This window comes from Salmo trutta, chromosome 6 (genome assembly GCF_901001165.1).
Source record: "Salmo trutta chromosome 6, fSalTru1.1, whole genome shotgun sequence".
NCBI lineage: Eukaryota > Metazoa > Chordata > Actinopteri > Salmoniformes > Salmonidae > Salmo > Salmo trutta.
In genome coordinates, this window is record NC_042962.1 from 13,160,086 (window position 1) to 13,168,353 (window position 8,268).

Here is an 8,268-nt window from a genome sequence, read left to right on the forward strand (position 1 = left end):
CAGCAGGACCAAATCGGAAAGACAGGTAGGAGCAAGCCCATGTAATGCTTTGTAGGTTAGCAGTAAAACCTTGAAATCAGCCCTTGCCTTAACAGGAAGCCAGTGTAGAGAGGCTAGCACTGGATTAATATGATCAAATTTTCGGGTTCTAGTCAAGATTCTAGCAGCCGTGTTTAGCACTAACTGAAGTTTATTTAGTGCTTTATCCAGGTAGCCGGAAAGTAGAGCATTGCAGTGGTCTAACCTAGAAGTGACAAAAGGATGGATTAATTTTTCATCATAATTTTTTTACAGAAAGTTTTTGATTTTTTGCAATGTTACGTAGATGGAAATATGTTAGTCAAAAGAGAGATCAGGGTCCAGAGTAACACCGAGGTCCTTCACAGTTTTATTTGAGATGACTGTGCAACCATCAAGATTAATTGTCAGATTCAACAGAAGATCTTTGTTTCTTGGGACCTAGAACAAGCATCTCTGTTTTGTCCGAGTTTAAAAGTAGAACATTTGCAGCCATCCACTTCCTTATGTCTGAAACACAGGCTTCCAGCGAGGGCAATTTTGGGGCTTCACCATGTTTCATCGAAATGTACAGCTGTGTGTCATCCGCATAGCAGTGAAAGTTAACATTATGTTTCCGAATGACATCACCAACAGGTTAAATATATAGTGAAAACAATAGTGGTCCTAAAACGGAACCTTGAGGAACACCGAAATGTACAGTTGATTTGTCAGAGGACAAACCATCCACAGAGACAAACTGATATCTTTCCGACAGATAAGATCTAAACCAGGCCAGAACTTGTCCGTGTAGACCAATTTGGGTTTCCAATCTCTCCAAAAGAATGTGGTGATCGATGGTATCAAAAGCAGCACTAAGGTCTAGGAGCACGAGGACATGCAGAGCCTCGGTCTGAAGCGATTAAAATGTCATTTACCACCTTCACAAGTGCAGTCTCAGTGCTATGATGGGATCTAAAACCAGACTGAAGCGTTTCGTATACATTGTCTTCAGTAAGGCAGTGAATTGCTGCGCAACAGCTTTTTAAAAAAATGTTGAGAGGAATGGGAGATTCGATATAGGCCGATTAGGTTTTTTTAAATATTTTCTGGGTCAAGGTTTGGCTTTTTCAAGAGGCTTTATTACTGCCACTTTTAGTGAGTTTGGTACATATCCGGCAGATAGAGCTGTTTATTATGTTCAACATAGGAGGGCCAAGCACAGGCGGTAGGAGGGACAGGCGGCAGGTAAGGGCAATGGCAGACACCTGAACTGCCCTACAAAGGGAAAAAGCGGTCTATGCAAACAGTGAATCAAATTATTCCGGCCCTGGTGGCATAGAGATGGTTGGGAAAATGGTCACAATGGGGGACCAGTGTGTGTGTGTTTCAGGGGAAGGGGGTGTACCTGATCTCCATCAGCTAGGACTTCACATTAGTTAATCAAATTTCCCAATTTTTGCATGCCTTCTCAAACAGCTGCACCTGTATATGCAGTCGCACATCACCTTTTCTTGAGTTGGGCTCGGGGATGGAACAACTGTTGAACATCTGAGCTTGTGGTTGTTTGTGGGGGGAAAGGGGTGTGTGTGTGTGTGTGTGTGTGTGTGTGTCCCATATCTGTTGCTATGGGATTATGATGTTAGGGACAATATAGGATGAATCACAAAGATTTTTGCTTGCCAAAAATGTAAGCTTTAATGGCAATACTGGTTATAAGTAACAGTCCTTCACATGAACTGCCTACATTATTATGCATATTACTCAATTGTGGAAATTAAAACATGCAAGATTTTTAATATATATATGCATGCATACAGTTGAAGTCGGAAGTCTACATACACTTAGGTTGGAGTCATTAAAACTCGTTTTTCAACCACTCCACAAATTTCTTGTTAACAAACTATAGTTTTGGAAAGTTGGTTAGGACATCTACTTTGTGCATGACACAAGTCATTTTTCCAACAAATGTTTACAGACAGATTATTTCACTTATAATTCACTGTATCAATTCAAGTGGGTCAGAAGTTTACATACACTAAGTTGACTGTGCATTTAAACAGCTTGGAAAATTACAGATAATTATGTCATGGCTTCAAAAGCTTCTGATAGGCTAATTGGAGGTGTACCTGTGGATGTATTTCAAGGCCTACCTTCAAACTCGGTGCCTCTTTGCTTGACATCATGGGAAAATCAAAAGAAATCAGCCAAGACCTCAGAAAAACAATTGTAGACCTCCACAAGTCTGGTTCATCCTTGGGAGCAATTTCCAAACGCCTGAAGGTACCACGTTCATCTGTACAAACAATGGTACGCAAGTATAAACACCATGAGACCACGCAGCCGTCATACCGCTCAGGAAGGAGATGCGTTCTGTCTCCTAGAGATTAACATACTTTGGAGCGAAAAGTGCAAATCAATCTCAGAACAACAGAAAAGCACCTTGTGAAGATGCTGGAGGAAACCGGTACAAAAGTATCCATATCCAAAGTAAAACGAGTCCTATATCGACATAACCTGAAAGGCCGCTCAGCAAGAAAGAAGCCACTGCTCCAAATCCGCCATAAAAAAGCCAGACTACGGTTTGCAACTGCAAAAGGGGACAAAGATCATACTTTTTGGATAAATGTCCTCTGGTCTGATGAAACAAAAATAGAACTGTTTGGCCATAATGACCATCGTTATGTTTGGAAGAAAAAGGGGGAGGCTTGCAAGCCACAGAACACCATCCCAACCGTGAAGCACGGGGGTGGGAGCATTATGTTGTGGGGGTGCTTTGCTGCAGGAGGGACTGGTGCACTTCACAAAATAGATGGCATCATGAGGGAGGAAAATTATGTGGATATATTGAAGCAACATCTCAAGACATCAGTCAGGAAGTTAAAGCTTGGTCGCAAATGGCTCTTCCAAATGGACAATGACCCCAAGCATACTTCCAAAGTTGTGGCAAAATGGCTTAAGGACAACAAGGTCAAGGTATTGGAGTGGCCATCACAAAGCCCTGACCTCAATCCCATAGAAAACTTGTGGGCAGAACTGAAAAAGTGTGTGTGAGCAAGGAGGCTTACAAACCTTACTAAGTTACACCAGCTCTGTCAGGAGGAATGGGCCAAAAATTCACCCAACTTATTGTGGGGAGCTTGTTGAAGGCTACCCGAAACGTTTGACCCAAGTTAAACAATTTAAAGGCAATGCTACCAAATACTAATTGAGTGTATGTAAACTTCTGACCCACTGGGAATGTGATGAAAGAAATAAAAGCTGAAATAAATCACTCTACTATTATTCTGACATTTCACATTCTTAAAATAAAGTGCTGATCCTAACTGACCTAAGACAGATACTTTTTACTAGGATCAAATGTCAGGAATTGTGAAACACCTTAGCCAAATACATGTAAACTCAGTTTATGTAAACTTCCGACTTCAACTGTATGTATGTATGTATGTATGTATGTATGTATGTATGTATGTATGTATGTATGTATGTATGTATGCATGTATGTATTTTGATAACTATACAGTGGGGCAAAAAAGTATTTAGTCAGCCACCAATTGTGCAAGTTCTCCCACTTAAAAATATGAGAGAGGCCTGTAATTTTATCATAGGTACACGTCAACTATGAGACAAAATGAGAAAATAAAATCCAGAAAATCACATTGTATGATTTTTAATGAAGTTATTTGCAAATTATGGTGGAAAATAAGTATTTGGTCACCTACAAACAAGCAAGATTTCTGGCTCTCACAGACCTGTAACTTCTTCTTTAAGAGGCTCCTCTGTCCTCCACTCGTTACCTGTATTAATGGCACCTGTTTGAACTTGTTATCAGTATAAAAGACACCTGTCCACAACCTCAAACAGTCACACTCCAAACTCCACTATGGCCAAGACCAAAGAGCTGTCAAAGGACACCAGAAACAAAATTGTAGACCTGCACCAGGCTGGGAAGACTGAATCTGCAATAGGTAAACAGCTTGGTTTGAAGAAATCAACTGTGGGAGCAATTATTAGGAAATGGAAGACATACAAGACCACTGATAATCTCCCTCGATCTGGGGCTCCACGCAAGATCTCACCCCGTGGGGTCAAAATGATCACAAGAACGGTGAGCAAAAATCCCAGAAGCATACGGGGGGACCTAGTGAATGACCTGCAGAGAGCTGGGACCAAAGTAACAAAGCATACCATCAGTAACACACTACGCCGCCAGGGACTCAAATCCTGCAGTGCCAGACGTGTCCCCCTGCTTAAGCCAGTACATGTCCAGGCCCATCTGAAGTTTGCTAGAGAGCATTTGGATGATCCAGAAGAGGATTGGGAGAATGTCATATGGTCAGATGAAACCAAAATAGAACTTTTTGGTAAAAACTCAACTCGTCGTATTTGGAGGATAAAGAAGTTGAGTTGCATCCAAAGAACACCATACCTACTGTGAAGCATGGGGGTGGAAACATCATGCTTTGGGGCTGTTTTTCTGCAAAGGGACCAGGACGACTGATCCGTGTAAAGGAAAGAATGAATGGGGCCATGTATCGTGAGATTTTGAGTGAAAACCTCCTTCCATCAGCAAGGGCATTGAAGATGAAACGTGTCTGGGTCTTTCAGCATGACAATGATCCAAAACACACCACCCGGGCAACGAAGGAGTGGCTTCGTAAGAAGCATTTCAAGGTCCTGGAGTGGCCTAGCCAGTCTCCAGGTCTCAACCCCATAGAAAATCTTTGGAGGGAGTTGAAAGTTCGTGTTGCCCAGCGACAGCCCCAAAACATCACTGCTCTAGAGGAGATCTGCATGGAGGAATGGGCCAAAATACCAGCAACAGTGTGTGAAAACCTTTTGAAGACAACTGTCATTGCCAACAAAGGGTATATAACAAAGTATTGAGATAAACTTTTGTTATTGACCAAATACTTATTTTCCACCATAATTTGCAAATAAATTCATAAAAAATCCTACAATGTGATTTTCTGGATTTTTTTTCTCGTTTTGTCTGTCATAGTTGAAGTGTACCTATGATGAAAATTACAGGCCTCTCATCTTTTTAAGTGGGAGAACTTGCACAATTGGTGGCTGACTAAATACTTTTTTGCCCCACTGTATATAATACAAATCGAGGTGAGGGCGTTGGGAAATGCTTTTGCCGGTTGATCTGCTTCTGTTCTGTGGGTGGCACTGTGTGCTCTTTTCGAATGATGGGTCCTGGTCTCTCAGGGGCCCTGGGACCCGGGGGGACAGGGGTGGTCTGCCGGTCACTGGGATGCCAACCCAACTTGAGATTTGGGGGGGGTTAGCGGGTGGAATAGTGGCAAACAATTGGAGGTTTACTTAGTAGAAATGCAAATATCATGGTACAGCTATATGGACACATTACTATGGCACTTTTTAATGTTATGTTTACAAACATACAGTACCAGATAAAATTTGGACACCTACTCAATTTTTTTTCTTTATTTTTTACTATTTTCTACATTGTAGAATAATAGTGAAGACAAACTATGAAATAACACACATGGAATCGTGTAATAACCAAAAAAGTGTTATACAAATAAAAATATATATATTTGAGGATCTTCAAAGTAGCCACCCTTTGCCTTGATGACAAAGCTGCCTCCACTATTCCAGCACCATTTCAATTTCAACATCATCAAATCACCTCTGCTAAGTGTAATACAGTGACAACTGAAAGATACCAAAAACTATTTAAATCGAAATCAAATGTTATTTGTCACATGCGCCAAATACAACAGGTGTAGACATTAGTGAAATGCTTACTTACAAGCCCTTAAAACCTGTTGAGGCCAGGGGGTAGGATCTTATCCCGGTATTGGGATTCATTGTCATGTGACCATGGCGGGGAATTCAAAACTGCAAGAGTAATCATTTCAAATAATCAAATAATCAACTATTTTCCTCCATTTGAAAGATATATCTCCTAAATCTAACCACGCTGTCCGATTTTCAGAGGCTTTACGGAGAATGCATAAAGTTAGGTTATGTGAGGAGAGTACATTGACAATAGCTGCGTGTAATGTTTAGCCAATTCAAAGAAGGGCATCAACAGACAGAAAACTAGCTAGAATTATGCACTTACCTTTGACAATCTGCATCAGATGACACTCATAGGACATTATGTTAGACAATACATGCATTTTTAGTTCCATCAAGTTCATATTTATATCCAAAAACAGCATTTACAGTCGCGGTGAAATTCAGAATTTTTTTCGGCTCGAATGCTCCCAGTGAATCCAGCATTACAAATCACGGAATTACTATTCGAAAACATTGGTAAATTATAATATTGTCATTCAAAGAATAATATATTATCATCTCGTAATTGCTACCGAATGGCCAGATCTCAAAATAACTTTACTGGGAAATCACATTTTGCTATAAACTGGGTACTATGCTAACAACATAAGCTAAGCTATAAGCTAAGCTAAGCTATACCGTTAGCATTAGCATCATCTAATATCGATAATAACATTCTAAATATCCCCTTACCTTTGATTATCTCCATCAGAAGGCGCTGCCAGCGATCCCAGGTCCAGAACAAATGTGGTTTCTTTTGACAAAGTTCATAATTTATGTCCAAATAGTTAGCGTTCAGTAGGCTCCCACAAAATGAGGTGGGCAGTGTAAAGTCACGCCGAAAAGCTAAAAAAAACCTAGTAAATAATCTATTTATGTTTGTTCAAACATGTCAAACGTTGTTTAGCATTAATCTTTTGGTCCATTTTTAACGTGAAACATCAGTAAACATCAGTAATATTTTCACACAACCTATCAAGTGTCTAGAATAAACGATTATGACAAAGACACTCTTCTCAGATTCATGCGCAGGCGCAAAAAATGAAGTGATGACGTGTCAACTTGTAAGCATTCTAATTCGGTCTGTATTCATGACAGATGCTTCCAACAACTTTCTAAAGATCGTTGACATCTAGTGGAAGCAGTAGGAGTTGCGAACTGAATCCTTTCTCACTGTGGTATCTATAAAACAATGACACTAAATAGTACAGTCACAAAATTCTCTTTTTTTTATCTATTTTTCACAGGTTTTTGCCTGCAATATGAGTTTTGTTATACTTACAGACACCATTCAAACTGTTTTAGAAAATTCAGAGTGTTTTCTATCCAAATCTGGTAATAATATGCATATCCTAGCTTCTGAGTTGGTGTAGGTGGCAGTTAAAAATGGGCACATATTTTTTCCAAAATTCTCAATACTGCCCCCGTAGCCCGTAGAGGTTAACCAACAACGCTTTAAGAAGATAAGAAAATGTTTAAAAGTGTTAAGTAAAAAATAGATAAGTAGAAAATAAAAGTAACAAATAATTAAACATCAGCGGTAAAAGAACAGATTATGTACAAACTAAGTCACAAATAACGAGAAAAAACATACACAATTGGTTACGGGATCGTAAAACGGCATTCTCCATTCAGTCCAGTCAAAGTAAGCTAAATATGATGTGACTGTCCATGGTTCTGCTAGCTAGCCACCGGAGGACAACAACATAACATGATGCAACAACTCTAGTTTTTCAATTATGTGTGCTCTCAATGGGATTTGATAGGCGTGACACCAAAATCCACACTGCCTTCCCTTGACACTTTTCTCTTTTTTTTTTGGTGCGCCAGGACCATTCACAGTTGAGGTCGCTCAGTTTATATTAACACTGATTGGCGTCCAAATGCTCGGTGACTTCCCTAGCCTTCAATGCTACGGGCGGCAACAATGTCATGTTCGTTTGGAACAGACAGCATCAGAAAGATGGGATGGCCTACACATAGAGACAGACAGAGGGGCGCTACACATAGAGACAGACAGAGGGGCGCTACACGTAGAGACAGACAGAGGGGCGCTACACGTAGAGACAGAGGGGCGCTACACGTAGAGACAGAGAGGCGCTACGCGTAGAGACAGAGAGGCGCTACACGTAGAGACAGAGGGGCGCTACACGTAGAGACAGAGAGGCGCTACGCGTAGAGACAGAGGGGCGCTACGCGTAGAGACAGAGGGGCGCTACGCGTAGAGACAGAGAGGCGCTACACGTAGAGACAGAGAGGCGCTACGCGTAGAGACAGAGGGGCGCTACGCGTAGAGACAGAGGGGCGCTACGCGTAGAGACAGAGGGGCGCTACGCGTAGAGACAGAGGGGCGCTACGCGTAGAGACAGAGGGGCGCTACGCGTAGAGACAGAGGGGCGCTACGCGTAGAGACAGAGGGGCGCTTTTTCGCTCGCTCGAATGTGTATCATGTGAGATGCA